The sequence below is a fragment of the Canis aureus genome, chromosome 5 (genome assembly GCF_053574225.1).
Source record: "Canis aureus isolate CA01 chromosome 5, VMU_Caureus_v.1.0, whole genome shotgun sequence".
Taxonomy (NCBI): Eukaryota; Metazoa; Chordata; class Mammalia; order Carnivora; family Canidae; genus Canis; species Canis aureus.
In genome coordinates, this window is record NC_135615.1 from 36,196,284 (window position 1) to 36,213,479 (window position 17,196).

A 17,196-nucleotide genomic window follows, 5' to 3' on the forward strand; every position below is an offset into this window, starting at 1 on the left:
TTCGTTTGAAAAATAATAATCTACAGACGTTACCACCTATGATAGGTGTGAAGTAGCATCTCGCTATCTTTTTTAACATGCTGACTCAGCAATTCTGTATATTAGGCATTGCTCACCACAATAAGTACAGTCACCATCTGTCACTTACATTAATGCAATATTCTTGATTGTGTTCCCTATGCTGTACTTTTCATCTCTGCCACTGATAATTGGAAGCTTATACCTCTCGACCCCTTTATTTCTTTCACTCATCTCCCCACTCACTTCCTCTTTGGCCAGCAGCACTTCTGTATTTAAGACTCTGTTTTTTAATTCCACGTATAAGTGAAATCATACAGTATTTGTCTTTCTCTGACTTATTTCACTTAGCATAATCCATGTTGTCACAAATGACCAGACTGTGGTCATTTTTTCTTACGACTGAGTAATGCTGCAGTGTGTGGTATACACAAGCGCATGTGTCTTGGGGCGGGGGGGGGGATGTTTTTATATGTGCCACATCTTTATCCATTCATCTATGGAGGGACACTTGGGTTGCTCCCATATCTTGGCTTTTAATAGTGCTCCAATAAACACAAATTATTGTTTTTGTTTTCTTTGGATAAATACCCATTAGTAGAATTACTGGATTGTGTGGTGGTTCTATTGTTAATTTTCTGAGGAACCTCCATTCTTTTTTCCGGAGTGGTTGCACCAGTTTGCATTCCCACCAGCAGTGCACAAGGGTTCCACTTTCTTCACATCCTTGCCAGCACTTATTTCTTGTCTTTTGGGATAATAGCCATTCTGACAGGTGTAAGGTGATAGCTCATTGTGGTTTTCATGAGTATTTCCCTGATAATTAGTGATGTTGAGCATCTTTTTATGTGTCCATTGACCATCTGTATATCTTAAGAAAAAGGTCTATTCTGAGGGCACCTTGGTGGCTTGGTTGGTTAAGCATCCAACTTCTTTTTTTTTTTTTTTTTTTAAGACTTTATTCATATGAGAGAGAGAGATCACATGTGCGTGCGAGTGCAAGTAGGGGGAGGGGCAAAGGGAGAGGGAAAAGGCTCCCCACTGAGCAGGAAGCCCAGCTGGGGCTCCATCTCAGGATCCTGAGATCATGACCTGAGCCGAAGGCAGACACTTAACCAAGTGAGCCACCTAGGTACCCGGTAAGTGTACAACTCTTGATTTCAGCTCAGCTTATGATCCTTGGGGTGGAGATTGAGCCCTGCATTGGCTTATTTAGGACGGGTATGAAGGCTGCTTAAGGTTTTCTCTCTTCTTCCCTTCCTCTCCCCCCACCCTGGGACGTGGGCACTCAATCACGTGTACTCTCTCAAAAACAATAAAGAAAAAAGAAAAAATGTGTATTCAGGCCCTCTGCCCATTTTTAATTGAGTACTTTGTGTTTTGGGTATTGACTTGTATGGGTTCTTTATATACTTTTGGTGTTATGCTCTTTTGGGATATATAATTTTCGAATATCTTCTCCCATTCAGTAGGTTGCTTTGTTATCTTGTTGATAGTTTCCTTTGCTGTGCAAAAAGCATTTTATTTTAGTGTGACCCTAGTAGTTTAATTTTGTGTTTGTTTCTCTAGCCTCAGGAGACATAGCCAATAAAATGTCATCAAGGCTGATGTCAAAGATTAATGCCTGGGTTTTCTTTTAGGAGTTCTATGGCTTTAGGTCTCACATTTAGGTCTTCAATCCATTTTGAGTTTATTTTTGCGTATAGTGTAGGGAAGTGGTGAGTTTCATTCCTTTGTATGTAGCTGTTGAGCTTTTCCAGCACCTTTTATTGAAGAGGATGTCTTTTCTCCATTGTATATTCTTGCCTCCTTTGTCATAAGTAAATTGACCATATAAATGTGGGTTTATTTCTGGGCTCTATATTGTCCCCTTGATCTGGGTATCTCTTTATGTGCCAGTACCATACAGTTTTTTAAAAATTGACAATGTTAATTTCAAATGTACAGTAGTGATTTTACAAATGTATACATTATGCTATGCTCACCACATTGTAGCTACCATCTGTGACCATAACAACAGTATTACAAAACCATTGACTATATTCTCTGTGCTGTGCCTTTTATCCGTGTGACTTATTTTGTAACTAGAAACCTGTATCTCCCACCCCCCTTCACCCATTTTGCCCCCGTCTGGAAGCAATTAGTTTTTTTCCTGTTATTTATAGATTTGTTTTGTTTTGTTTTTAGATTCCACATGTAAGTGAGGTTTTATGGTATTTGTCTATCTCTATCTGACATATTTCACTTAGTATAATACTCTAGATTCACCCATGTTGCACATGACAAGATCTCATCCTTTTTTATGACTGAATAATATTCCTGTGTGTGTGTGTGTGTGTGTGTGTGTGTATTTTATCCATTCATCTATTGGTGGACACTTGGGTTGCTTCCATATCTTGGCTATTATTAATTATGCTGCAATAGACATGGGGTGCATATATCTTCTCAAACTAGTGTTTTTGTTTTTTTTTTTTTTTTTTAGGTAAATACCCCATGGTAGAATTACTGGATTTTATGGTAGTTTTTTAAATTTTCTGAGGAACCTCCATACTGTTTTTCACAGTGGCTGTACCAGTTTATGTTCCCACCAACAATGCACGAGGATTCCATTATTTCCACAGCCTTACCAACCTCTATTATTTCTTGTCTTTTTTTTTTTTCCTTTTGATTCTGACAGGTATAAAGTGCATGTCATAGTGATTTGATTTGCATTTCCCCCATATTAGTGATACTGAGCATCTTTTCATGATCTTTTGTCCATCTGTATGTCTTCTTTGAAAAAATGTTCAGGTCCTCTGCCCACTTTTTAATCAGATTGTATTTTTGATATTGTTGTATTCTTTACATATTTTGAGTATGTATTTTTTTTATTTTTTTTTTAATTTATTTATGATAGTCACACAGAGCACAGAGAGCGAGAGAGAGGCAGAGACATAGGCAGAGGGAGAAGCAGGCTCCATGCACCGGGAGCCCGATGTGGGATTCGATCCCAGGTCTCCAGGATCGCGCCCTGGGCCAAAGGCAGGCGCCAAACCGCTGCGCCACCCAGGGTTCCCGAGTATGTATTTTTTTTAATTATTCATGAGAGACACAGAGAGAGAGGGAAAAGCAGACTCTGCAGGGAGCCTGATGCGGAACTCGATCCCAGGACCCCATGATCACAACCTGAGCCAGTGGCAGATGTTCAACTGCTGAGCCACCCAAGTGTCCCACGTGTTTTGAATATTAACACTTTATGGGATATATCACTTGTGAACATCTTCTCCCATTCAGTAAGTTGTCATTTTGTTGCTGGTTTCCTTAGCCATGCAAAAGCTTTTTATTTTGGTGTGGTCCCAGTACTTTAATTTTGCTTCTGTTTCCTTTGCCTCAGGAGACCTATTCAAAAAATGTTGCTAAGGTCAGTGTTAAAGAGATTCCTGCCTGTATTTTCTTGTAGGAGTTTTATGGTTTCAGGTCTCACATTTAGGTCTTTCATGCATTTTGAGTTTATTTTTGTGTATGGTGTAAGGAAGTGGTTGGTTTCATTTTTCTGTATGCAGCTGTTCAGTTTTCTCAGCACCATTTATTGAAGAGACTTTTTCTTCATTATATTCTTGCCTCTTTTGTTGTGAATTAATTGACCATATATATGTGGTTTATATCTGAGCCCTCTATTCTGTTCCATTGATCTTTGTGTCTATTTTTGTGCTAGTACCATATTGTTATATTACTGTGGCTTTGTGTAGTATATATATCTTGAAATCTAGGATTATGTGTCCAGCTTTGTTCTTTTTTTTTTTTTCAAGACTGCTTTGGCTATTCACGTTCTTCTCTGGTTCCATACAAATTTTAGTATTATTCTAGTTCCATGAAAAATGTTGTTGGTAGTTTGATAGGGACACGGTTGTATCCATAGATTCCTTTGAGTAATATGGCATTTTTTTTCTAAGGTTTTATTTTTGAGTAATCTCTATACCCAGCATGGGGCTCAAACCTACAATCCTAAGATCAAGGATCACACTTTTCACCTGCAGAGCCAGCTGGGCACTTCTAGGTAGTCTGGACATACATTTATTTATCTATTGGGACATGTTAGCAATATTAGTTTTTCTAATCCATGAGCATGAAATCTTTTTTTAAAGATTTTATTTATTTACTTTAGAGAGAGAGAGTGCATGTGAGCATACAGGCAGGGTGAGGGGCAGAGAGAGAATCTTAAGCAGACTCCACTCTTGGGACTGGGCCATCATGGGGCTCAATCTCATGACCCTGAGATCATGACCTGAACTGAAATCTAGAGTCTTAAGCTTAACTGACTGAGCCACCTAGGTGCCTCCATGGAATATCTTTATATTTGTGTTGTCTTCATATTCTTTCATAAGTGTTTTTTTTTTTTAAGATTTTATTTATTCATGAGAGACACAGAGAGAGGGGCAGAGACACAGGCAGAGGGAGAAGCAGGCTCCATGCAGAGAGCCCAATGTGGGACTTGATCCCGGACCCCAGGATCATGCCCTGAGCCAAAGGCAGACGCTCAACTGCTGAGCCACCCAGGCATCCCTCATCAGTGTTTTATAGCTTTCAGAGTACAAGTCTTTAACGTCCTTGGTTAGGCTTATTCCTAGGTATTTTATTCAGTGTTTCACTATTTTAATTTACCTTCCCTGATTACTACTCCACCTTGAGCAGGGAAGCTGATGTGGGGCTTGATACAATAACACCGAGATTATGACCTGAGCAGCAACCAAGAGCTGGATGCCTGACTGTGCCACCAAGTCGCCCCTAATATGACAGTTTTTAAATATCATGTTTATCAATCATTCCCTTATGCTTTGTGTTTATCAAGCATTCCCTTATGCTTTGAAAAATCCTTTTCTATTCCAATATAAAGATAAGCCTATATTTTCTTGTAAATTTTCTTCACATAGTTTTTAGTTGACCTAATTTTAGTTTTGATCGTGGTGTAGGTTAGAGTTCTGGTTTTCTTTTTTTAGTTCCAACACCATTAGGTCATCCTCTCCTGATTGATTTGAAAAGGGATTTGTCACATACTAAGTTCCTTTATATGAACAGGCTAGAAACAAGTCTGGTGTGATAAGCATCTTCCCTACCCCCAGCACATACATCCATACACACATACCCTTTTCCTCTTCAGAATTTGCTTGTCTGTTCTTGGCCTTTTACCCTTTAATCTGGATTTCAGGATGAGTGTATCAGTTTCTATGGATAAGTACTGTGTTAGGCTTTACTTGGAACAGTATGTAATTTACAGAATAACTGGGGGGAAGAATTGACATATTTACAGTACTGTCTTCCTATCAAAACCATGGTATCTATTTTGGTCATCTTTATGTCCTTAAGTAAAATCTTATGGTTTTCATTGCATAGCTTTTGTATATACTTTGTTGGCTTTATTTTTTTTTTTTTTACTTTTATTTTTTTAAGATTTTATTTATTTGAGAAAGCACAGTGGGGGAGGGGGAAATGCAGAGGAGAGGGAGAAGCAGACTCCATGCTGAGCAGAGAACCTGACTTGGGGCTTATCCCATGACCCTGAGATCATGACCTGAGCCGAAGGTAGATGCTTAATCAACTGAGGCACCCAGGCGCCCCTGAGGTCCATTAATTTTAAAGCTATTGTGAATGGAATCTTTAAAAAAAAAAAATACATTTTTGGTGAAAATGATTTCTTCACTCTAGTGGGGTCATAGGTTATAAGATTCTAAAAATTTTTTAAAGATTTTACTTATTTATTTATTTGACAGAGCACATAAACAGGGGGAGCAGGCAGAGAGAGAGGGAGAAGCAGCCTCCCACTGACCAGGGAGCCCTACGCAGGACTTGATTCCAGGACCTTGGGATCATGACCTAAGCCAAAATCAAGAGCCAGATGCTTAACCAACTGAGCCGCCCAGATGCCCTGAGGTCCGTTAGTTTTAAAGCTATCATGAATGGAATCTTATTAAAAAATATTACACTTAAAAAAATTACATTTTTGGTGAAAATAATTTCTTCACTTGGGTCACAGATTAGAAGATTCTAAACAAGTTTTATCACAGCATTGTCTTGGGGCACTTTAGTTTTATTTTATTCTTAAGTAATCTCTATATTCAGTGTGGGGCTTGAACCCAAGACCCTGAGATCAAGAGTCACGTCTCTACTGACTGAACCATCCAGGCACCCCAACCTTGGGACGTTTTAAACTGTGAGAGGAGCTACTGAATCTACAGCATGTATATTCCTGGGGAACCTCTGTCAGTCTACAGGGACCATCATTCACTAAGTAAACACTGGACATTTCCAGTTTGTTAGGTAATGGATCACAGAACAGATACCCCTCCATGTCTTTATGGAGCTTCTTTACACTCTAGGGAAGGACCCAGACATTAAATAATCCCACAGGTAATAATTAATATTCTTCTTTCCTATAAAGGGAAGATACATATGAAAACATATAAAAGGGGACCATCTTGAACAGTCTGGGAGAAATCTGAAAGATAAGTAGGTGTTAATAGGCAAAACCGTTGTAGGAAGAGCAGGTGCCAAGGCCCAATGGCAGGAGAGAACATGCCTCATTTGAGAAGCTGGAAGAGGAAATTAGCATGGCAAGAGCAGTGAGATGTTAGGAACAGATGAGAAACAGGTAGGAGCAAGATAAGGAGCTCATAATCCCAGTTAAAGATTTTGGTTTTTGATCTGTGAGCAGTGGAAAGCCACTGAAGGATTTTAAGCAAAGGGATGACATGACCAAATTGGCATTTTTAAGAGATTCCGTTGGCTTCTATGTAGAGAATGATTTGGAAGGGGACATAAGTTAACATGATGATCGAGGGACATGAATGCATTTGAGATATTTGGAAGTAAAATCAAGAGTACTTGGTGATGGACTGAATAAGGGGGCTACAGGAGAAAGGCACATTCAGGGATGATTCCTGGGCCTCTGACTGGAACTGGATGGCTACTACATTTGTGGAGGTTGGGAACAAAGGAAAGGAACTATGATTGGTTGGGAGGAAGAAAACCATGTTAGACTCTGAACATGTTGGGTTAGATGGAGGTGTCATGACATCAGTGAGACAGGTGGAGATATCAGGTAAGCAATTGTATATATATCTGGAGCTTGGAGGAGAGAGTGGGCTGGAGCTAGAGCTATAGAAAGCATTAGTATATTTTGTGGTAATTGGAAATGTGGAGGTGAGTGAGATCAAGTTGGGTGAGAAAAGAAAAGGTGGCAGTTGAGGGCTGAGCTTTAAGGAAAACTAAGTTGGACCTACGGTGATAAACCTGCAAAGGAGTCAGATATGGAGAACCAGGAGAATGGGGTGTCCTGAAAGTAGAAGAATTTGTATTTAGAGAAAGGGAGTGTGATCAGTAGCATCAACTGTTGCTTCAAGGTCAGGTAAGAATTCGAAAAAGTCTACTAGACATAGTCACACTATTGTCCCTGAGGGTGGGTTTCTCCCCAGTTCCTAGTCTGTGAAGGATACCAAGAAAGACAAGACTGCTAGGACCAGAGAATAGGACTCCTTGGCCCTGGAGGGAGGCAGACATTTGGGTAGGTGTGAGACATGAGCTCAGAGGTGCAAAGAACCAGCTGGGGCATGAATGGAACACCTGCTACACTGGAGGCAGGAAAACTGCATGTGGCCAAACATCAGGTTCCAGAAGGGCCAGGCACAAAGTAAGGAAGTCAGGCTACGGTCTCTCGGCTTTGAGCCTGAACAGAGGAGACCTTGCTCCTCAAGCAAACTGTGTCCTTTGGAGGGTCTTTGGCAGGTCCAGTGTATTGATAACCGTTCCTGCTCCAGGGAGGCCCTTCTGAACAGCAGCAACACTATAGACCCTTCAGACCATATTTTCACACTTTATGATTGTTTTCATTTTTCCGAGATAAATCTTTTCAAAAGAAACTTTAAACATAACTCCAATGTGGAAAATAGAATCTGTGGAATTGCTGGTGAGGCAAGGAGGGACCATCCCCTGCCTTTTTTATGGAAGCCCAGGGCCCCAAGGAATACATTAGAAAGCCTTTGGTCATTCTGGGTTTTCCACTACATTTGGCAAAGGGAGATTTGGTTTGGATGGGTTTTACCCTGGAATGCCTGTGATAATTGCCTTGCAAATAAAATAAACCACATGTAACTGCTGGTATATTATATGAAAATCTGGTGGGAACTTTATATTGCCGAGTAGCACTCCACTGTGTGGTGGTACCAGTGGATTTATTCACCTGTTAAAGGACATTTGGGTTGTTTTCACTTTTTAGTAATCACAAATTTACGTACAGGTTTTTGTGTGAATATAAGGTTTCATTTCTCTAAGGTGAATACCCAGAAATGGAATTTCTGGATCATATGATTAAGCATATATTTAACCTTAAACTGCTACAGTTTTTGTGTGAGCAGAAGTTGTCATTTCTTGAAGGTGGATATGCAGGAGTGGAATTTCTGGATCATATGAGTAAGTGCATGTTTAAATTGCTACCATTTTTCAGAGAGGCTATACCCTTTTGCCTTTCCATCAGCAATGAATGACAGTTCCAGGTGCACTGTATCCCAGCCAGTACTTGATACTGTATTTTTTATTTTGCCCATTTGATAGGTACTGTGGTATCTCATTGTGGTTGTGATTTGTGTGTTTTAAATGGTTAATAATGGAGTGCCTGGGTGGCTCAGTCAGTTAAGTGCTCAGTTCGTGATCCCAGGGTTCTGGGATCAAGCCCCATGTTGGGCTCCCTGCTTAATGTGGAGTCAGCTTCTCCCTGTATCCATACCCCCTGCTTGTGCTTTCTCTCAAATAAATAAAAAGTTAAAAATAAATAAATAAATGACTAATTATGTTGTCATGTACTTGTTTGCCCTCCTTGTATCCTCTTTGGTGAAGTATCTATTGGAGTACTTTGGCCACTTCTAAATTGAGTTGTTTTGTTACTGTGGAGTCATCTTAAGAGTCTTTATATAAACTTAATGCAAGTCCTCTGTTGGATGTTATTTGCAAATGTTTTCTCCCAGTCTGCTGCTTTCCTTTTCATCCCCTTAACAGTGGCTTTCACAGAGAAAAAGGTTTTAATTTTGATGAAGTCCAGTTTCTCATTTTTCTTCTTTTCTACAAGGCTTTTGGCATCAGCTCTGAGAAGTCTGCCTACCACTTGGTCATAAAGATTCTTCTCTTCTGTTATCTTCTAGTTTTTGGTTTTATCCATTTGGGATTAATTTTTATATAAAATACAAAGTTTAAAAGAGTTTTTTGTTTTTGCATGCCAGTTTTTTTTTTTTTTTTTTTAATGTTTGAAGACTATCCTTACTCCATTGAATTGCTTTTGCCTTTCTGTCAAACATAAATTGGGTCTGTTACTGTCCTCTCTCCTGTTCCTTTGATCTGTGTCAGTCCCTTTGCAAATACCATAACTGTCTTGAGTATTGTAGCTTTATAGTAAGTCTTAAGATAGTGTAACTCTTCCAAGTTTTTCTCAAAATTGTTTTGGTTATTCTGGTTTGCCTTTCCATAAATTTTAGAATGAATTTATAAAAAAACACTGATAGGATTTTGACCAGAATTGCGTTAAATCTGTACAGGGCCTGATGAGTATTTATTTAAAAGGGATTTCTTGCTCTTTTTAAAAATACATATTTTTTAAGATTTATTTGAGAGAGAGAGAACAACCCCTGGGGTGGGGGCAGAGGGAGAGGGAGAGAATCTCAAGCAGACTCGCTGCTGAGTGTGGAGCCCAACACAGGCTAGATCTCATGACCCTGAAATCACAACCTGAGCTGAAACAGTCAGACGCTCAGCCCACTGTGCCACCATGTGCCCCTGCTTGCTCACTATAACCTTTAATGACTTAAAGCAGCCTGTTTCTTCATTTGCTGTGTTGTGATATTCCAGTTAGTGCCCTAGATAGGACTGATTATAGTGGTATCTTTTGAAGTCTGGCAGTAAAGGAGGGGGGGGGGGGATACATCAAATCAGGTAGAAAAGGCTGGGAAAATACTGTTGAGGGTCAGCCACCATCATTCACAACTTTGGTCTCCACATCTCACTTCTGAGCAGGTTAGGAGCAAGAACATGCACCGTTGGCCAGCCATTAGGTTCCCCCTCCTCAGGTCCTGGAACTGTTGTGTACTGGGCATGGTCAGATTGCTTCTCTAGATTTTCCTTAATTTCTTCTGCTTGGCATAGCAGCCTCACTCATATTTCTTTCTCCAAAAACTGCATTAGAAATACACTCATGATCTATCATGACAAAACAAATTGCTTCCTCCCCTGTGTTGTAGTGTCCTTGGAGCTTCTCCTGTTGACCTCTCCCTCCCCTTGGACCTTACAGTGACATCTTCCTCAGTTTAAGCCCATGGTTCTTCTGGTCTGTCCAAGACAGTGTCACAGACAGATTTCTAGTGAAATAGTGGGGTGCCAAGGAGCCGGCTGTTGCTTGTGTTCTCAGCCTCTTTACTTCTCATTTGTAACGTTCAGCCCCCTCTACGTGCACTTGACTGTCTTCAGAATAAAAGAAAAAAGGTTTTTCACTCCCCAAACTAAATGAGAAACACAGGTTATTCTAAGATAATCTTTTTCCCTCAGGGTACACGAGATTACTCACTGAAATCTTTTGCAACAGAACTGGAACTGTCACCTTAGTAAACATCCGAGATTGGCTTTTGGTGGTTTATTTTCTTCTCAGCAGTATGAGAAGCTCTTGATTGATAATACAATAAATGATCTCTAGCTCTTCAGTTTTATGAACTCAGCTGGCTGAGCCCCCACACCACCTCTGAGCCGTCAGTCCTGCTGTCAGCTGGGAGCATTCTGTGGATGTGCAGGCCCAGGATGCTGGTCCAACAGACGGGAGAATGTAGATGTTGCACTGCCAACAGCTGGCACCTCCATTCTCTGGTTCTTTGGCCATAAACCATGGAATGTATATCAATATGGAAGATGTTTGAAGTGTACCATATGTTTGCATTATTTAGGAAACCCCACGATGAAACTTACCTGTGAGTAAACAGAGATTTTTTTTACCTGGCCTAATGTTCACCTCTGTCCTTACCATATTTTCCCATGTTGTGTCATCTAGTTGGTAGACTCCCAAGTTGGTAGCAGGGATATGGGCCTGGTTTGGACCTGTTCTTTTGTTGGTAATGGTGTGTGTGTGTGAGAAACCTTTATTTTCTGTTACTTCAGTGGGGTAGGTTCCACTGTCTTGCTTATATAGCATGGTCTTTACTGAGAAGTACCAAGCACATCAGGGTCTCCAGCCTTCTACACTTCAACTGTCAGCTTCCAGCACTGCAGTGAGGTGGGCATGAGGAAGCCACTTTTGGCTTCTCTACCACACGCCCTGCCCTGTGCAGGCTCCTTGGCAACCTTGTTCACTGCTGCAGCAGCTCCATTTGGGATGTGGGAGGAAGATGGGTGTTTCACTTGAATATTCTATGACCATGGACAGAAGAAAATGCTGTCACCTCCCTTTCTGCACTTCTGTACTTTCCTGGGGGACTAGAGGGAGCTGCCTCTGTAAAGACACACTTGTCCCTAGAGAATTTAGCCCCTTTCCTGAGATTCCTTGAATGTGGCCACCAGTCCTGCTAGAATTTCTGAGACTCATTTGTGGCCTCATCCCATTTGACCTTTTCTTCTAAGGCATAAGAAGAAACACCTTACTCTTCAGTTCTTAAGTCTTTGAAATGCATACATCCCTTCCTCCTTGACCTCTCTTTCATATTGTTTCTTACCACATTCTTCTGTGGACCTTTGTGTCTGCATGGTCTTAATGACAGGAACAGACTCATCCTATATACGCAAGTGCTTACATGGATATGTATGAACGTTTTGATTCACCCTCTCTAATGTTAAACAGCCTAAGGTGTGTGCACACAGCCTCCCTAGCCCCTGGCATGCACACCCAGCCCCCTGCCTCTTCCCAAGGTTGTCTCCGCTTTCCTGTTCTCTCAGCAGCCTGTACTTTGCATGGACCGCCAGTGTCCCTGCTTTTGTCATCCTGTGACAGTTTGAGGCCATACACACACATACATACCAATCTGAATGTGGATTGGTTGGAGGAGCCCCTCTATGCACACAGACTCACAATAAGAAAACAGATTTCTGGTGATTTCTTCCATTGGACGTGATCACGTTGTGGCTCCTACAAAAGACCTCTTCCCTGCTTCACTTTATGCAAGGGCCTGGGCCAAGCACTTTATTTACTACTACTTCCCCTGGGTCACAAAGCTAGCCAGTGGCAACATTAGGACAGGAACTTGGACATTGTTTCCCTGGAGCCCATGTCATAGCCACTGTCCTTAGAGAATAAAGTCACCCCTCCTTCTCCTCCCAACCCCCAGGAGGTACCTTGTTCAGGGCCAGCACACCTACTTGCCTGCCTGATGACTGCCAAGTGAATGTCAAGGACGACCCTGCAATTCACTCCACCTCCCGGTTAATCAACTGCTGGACCAGGTCATTCTGAAGTAGGAGACTCTTGACTGTCTTAGGGACACACTCTAAAACACAGCAAGGACTAGGTCTTGCCCTCCAACAGACTTTGGATTTCAGGGCCCAGAGAGAAGGGATGCCTTTCACTCCTCCATACACAGTCACATTTCAGGTCACTTGCAGCCAGGCTACTGTTTGATTTGAAGTGAGCCTAAATGATATGCAGATGTGGCAGGAAGGTTGGGGGACAAGCCAGGAACTTGCCTTAAATTCACTATGTGACCTCAGTCAAGTTATTTCTCTTCTCTGAACTCAGCATTCTTTTGCCACAAAATAACTGGTCAACCTGATCCCCAAGGCAGTTTCACGTACAATTTTGACATCCAGGAGGTTCTCAACTTTCTCAGTATCTATGACCAACTCTGTCCCAGTTGCCCCAGCAGATCCAGCCCAAGGATGAGGCCACAGGAGGTGGCAGCAGTGCAGTCCTACCTTTCAGACTGACACAGCGTGTCCAAATATGCTTGTTTTTGTTTATGAAAAAGAAAAATCTTATCAGGTCTACTATTTTTATAGGACTGATTGGGGTGGGCAGGGCTAGCATACAAGTTGACCTTATGATGGAACCACATGGGGCCTGGAGGCCTGGGGCTCCTTAGACCTTTGTCACATCTCTCAGAAGGCCCCATCTTGGCTTTGTCTAGCAACTGCCTCCTTCATAGGATGGGGACAGCTGCACTTGTGGAGATCTCAAAACATCCACCCACCCACCCACCCACCCACATGCAGGTCAGCAGGTTCTCACCTTTTCCAGGCCAATCCACAAAACACCTGGCACCCAATGCCTAAAACAATGATGGGGGGCAGGGGGGTTCATGATCTCTTGGGTGGCAGTCAATAGCTGTAGGAATTGGAGGATGAACTAGTTGGCCAGCTTCCAGACTGTTGCACCCTGGAGTGGGTACGTTGGAATACTGAAGCAAGAGAGACGGATAAACTTGGGGGAAATGAAAAAAAAAAAAAAAAAAAAAACAACTTGGGGGAAATGGCCTCATCTCAGTTTCACAGACAGTGTAGCCAGAGCTAAAACTGCAGGAAGCAGGAGGAGCGGAGTGGGCCAGGAGGCCTAGGGAAGGTGGTGAGCTTAGCCCAACAAAGACAGCTGCTGTTGCGGAGCCTCGGCCCAGCTGTGCCAGCGCTGCCAGCCCTGGATCCCACCCAAGTGCGGAGGAAAAGGAAAGTAGAAGGCCTCACATCCTCTCCTGCTTTTAACCTTCACACTCCAGGGAAACTACACCTCCATTGTTTGCCTCCTCCATTTCTAGCCACCTTTCACCCATCACTCTCCCCCTCAGCCTACATACTTGGTACTCATGGGCTCTGAGAGCAGGTGGCACAGTGGTACTGCCTTTAGGACATCTTTTCTCATCAGTGGGGCCCATCGTGCTGAGTAATACATGATCCCTCTGCACATGTACGTCCAAGGAAAGCTACAGTGAGTCCTCAGCAAGTTGTGTACTCGCCTCTCTGCCACTTGCTTGGAAGGAACAGTGATCCATCCCTATGGCTATCTGGAGACTTTGTTTATCAATATAATGCTTAAATATTTGCCCCACCCTTCCTGCCTCTTCGTATGAGCAGTAGGAGGGCTGTTCTGGCATCCTCTGATACCTCCTGGAAGACTGACTGACTTCTGTTGGTCTATATTCTCAAGACTGGGCAAGGGGCAGCTGAACACAATTAAGCTCCCTGCCTCTGGCAAAGTTGTCATTTCTGCTGAAGGCACTTCCTGGGAGTTCCTTTGGCCGTGGTGGTCTTAGCGGTTGAGGAGCAGTCCTGGGTGTGAGCAGCCTTCAAGTTGCTGAAGCATAAAAGGCCCAGACATCAGAACTCTCTGGGAAGCCCCCCAGTGTTTTTGCTTGCTTCTTATTAGCTCTCCTGGGTTTGGGACTGTGTGCACACACAAATAGGAAGGGCATAATAATAAGGCTGCACCACCACTTCAAAGCACTTGATTAATCATTAAAAATGTCTGAGCTGTTCAAGTAAAGGTTTCAGATTCCAGGGTGGGGCTGACTGAGGTATGGGAGCCTTCAACTGAGAAGGCCTCAGCTCACATTTCAAGTCATCTTCATCTCTGCCCTGGAGCCCCACATGCCCACTGCTACAGAAGTGAGTATCTGAGTAGCACCTGTAAATGGCACTGTTAGGCCTAAGACTGCAGTCCCAGAAGTTGGAACTGCTGGTTGGTGACTGGTCGGCTGGTGGCTACAGAGAAGACCCTAGGGCTTGGTGGGCAGGTAGCTGGGCACAGGGGTTGCATGCCTCCAATTACCTTCCATCTATTCCCTCTGTTTCCTGCACCCAGGACTAACCTAAGCCTTTCTGACCTAGTCTAGGTCTTTGGGTCACACCGTGTGTACATTTCCCCAGCTCCCTTCACTACCACCACACGCACACTTTTTTTTGCACTTGTATTCATGTGGCAAAGCTCTGAGTACCTGCCCCTCACTTAGGGTCACTGCCAAAGGGCTACCTGGGAATAAGCGAAACCTGCTAGTGAGGGGACCCCTGAGCTGATCCCACACTCAGCTGTAGCTTTCTGGGAACAGAGTCCCTTCTTACATGAGGCTATTACAGGGATGTGAATTTGGTGGTATTGGTATTGATACCAGACACAAATGGGGAGGGCTGGCCTTCTGGCTGAGGTGGGTATAAGCCAATCCCTAAGGCCCTGTGTCCATCAGGAGCTGGAGCCCAGGCTGGCCACAGGGGGCATCTGATCTCTAAGAAGCAGCTCAATCTGAGCAGTGCCTGCAGGTACTAGAATCTGCCTGCCAACCTTGGCAGACTGCTGACCTACCTAGAAGGGCAGTACCTGCTCCCACTCCCATCTACTGCTCTTCTGGCCCCCTCTTTTTAAAATCTTTAATTGTGAAATAGTTTTAGACTCACAGAACAGTTGCAGAGAGAGGAGTTTCTCTATACTGCTCATCTAGCTTTCCCTAATGTTTAACATCTTACATAACCATGACACTTGCCCCCTTTCAGTGCCCTGCTTGCCAGTGGAGGCCATTTGTCAGGAAGGCCTAGATATGAACACCTGTGTTGGAGTCTTCTTGGCCACAGCTCCTGCTGTCTAAGCAGTATCACCAGTGACACCTCACTGCACATGAGTCTCCTGGCTTCAAGTACCCAGGGCCTCGGGCAGAGTGGGCATGGCATTCTAACTGGCTAGACAGGACAGTGTAGGAGCTCTTGGACAGATTGACCCCATGGGTGGCAGAGTTAAGTGAGAAGCAGTGGGGTGTATCCTGGGGAAGACGAGGTCGTGTTGCTCAGGGCAGCAGGCACTCTTTGGAGGTCCAGGACTTCAGACCCTACACGTAAGGCATCTATGAAGATAAAGAATGCCATTCCAGGACCACATGGTGGGTGCTATGAGGAACTGTGAGGCCTTCTTCAAGAGCTTTCTTCTGGGCCAATCACTCCTGCTTTGGGTGACGGAAAACCAAGGAAAACATAAATCAATCCTGCCCTCAGACATACCCTCCCCACACCTTCTCTTCCATTCCCTACTTTTTCAGTAGTTTGGAGGTAGAGGTTCTGTTGTCACCTAATGGAAAGGAAAAAGTCATAAGGGGTTTGGGAGACTTGGTACTCCAGGAAATAAGTAACAGGGTTTCTAAGGTATGCAGAAACTGGCCACCCCATCACCACCCAAATGAGTTTGACACAGCCCTCTGGTTTGAAGCCTCCTATCCTGTAGCCAGACTGATTTTTTTTTTTTAAGATTTTATTTATTTATTCATGAGAGACAGAGAGAGGCAGAGAGAGAAGCAGGCTCCATACAGAGAGCCTAATGTGGGACTCGATCCAGGTCTCCAGGATCAGGCCCCTGGCCGAAGGCAGTGCTAAACTGCTGAGCAACCCGGGCTGCCCCAGACTGATTATTTCTAACTGCCCGTAAGCGCTGTTTGGGAGTAATGAGCTCTAAGTCCCTGATGCCCCAGGTTTCAGAGTGTGTCGTGTGAAATAAGTCTTAGCAAGGACAAACTTGACTGAGGGAGAAAGGTGTTAGAGAAAGGGGCATTTTTGCTCAATGAAGTTGCCCAAGGTTTTGTGGTAAAATAGGGAAACACAGGGAGGAGGGGAAACAGTAAGGATGGGTGTATCACAGGGTTGTGAAGTCTGGTACTATGTATAGAAGGCCCTTGGTGCAGGTCCCTATGCATTTGTGCTCTCAGCATAATGGTAGCTTAAGAGAAGATGTAGGACCACTCACCTAGAAATCAGGTGGAGTCTCAGGCCTGGGTCAGGCAGGCTGTTTCTAGAGCTGGCAAGGGAGAGCGCCTCTCTGTCTCGAGGGCAGCAGAACCAGTCCTCTGGCAGGTAGAATAAAATATGGAATTACTTTGATGAGTGCGCATTCCACTGTGTTCGTTTCACTGTTTCACTGTCCGAGGCTGCCCACTGCAGGATCAGGGGAGGCTGGGGACTTGGGTGGGTCATCTAGGCAGACAGCAGGGGAAAGCCCTTGCCTAGGGCTTTCCTGCTGATTTGGCCCCAGGGGTCTGGACTATGCATGCCTTTAGTGGGTGGGGTGGGCTCTGGCTGGTGAAAGAGAGGACCCTCCAAGAGCACATTCAGTCCTGGACTCATTCCAATCCCTTTTCTGTCCCAGATGGGCCTGGGAAAGTCTGGCTTGCCAAAGGCCTGGGTTCAGGCCCTGCTGCCTGCCTCTGGCTGGTTATGTATGCTTGGATG

The 17,196-nt window shown here is 43.6% G+C and overlaps 1 long non-coding RNA gene across 1 annotated transcript in view; it reads left to right on the forward strand.

Annotated features, from left to right (window-relative positions):
• Positions 1 to 17,196, forward strand: part of LOC144313963 (uncharacterized) — a 62,358-nt gene that overhangs the window by 43,184 nt on the left and 1,978 nt on the right. The window lies entirely within an intron of this gene.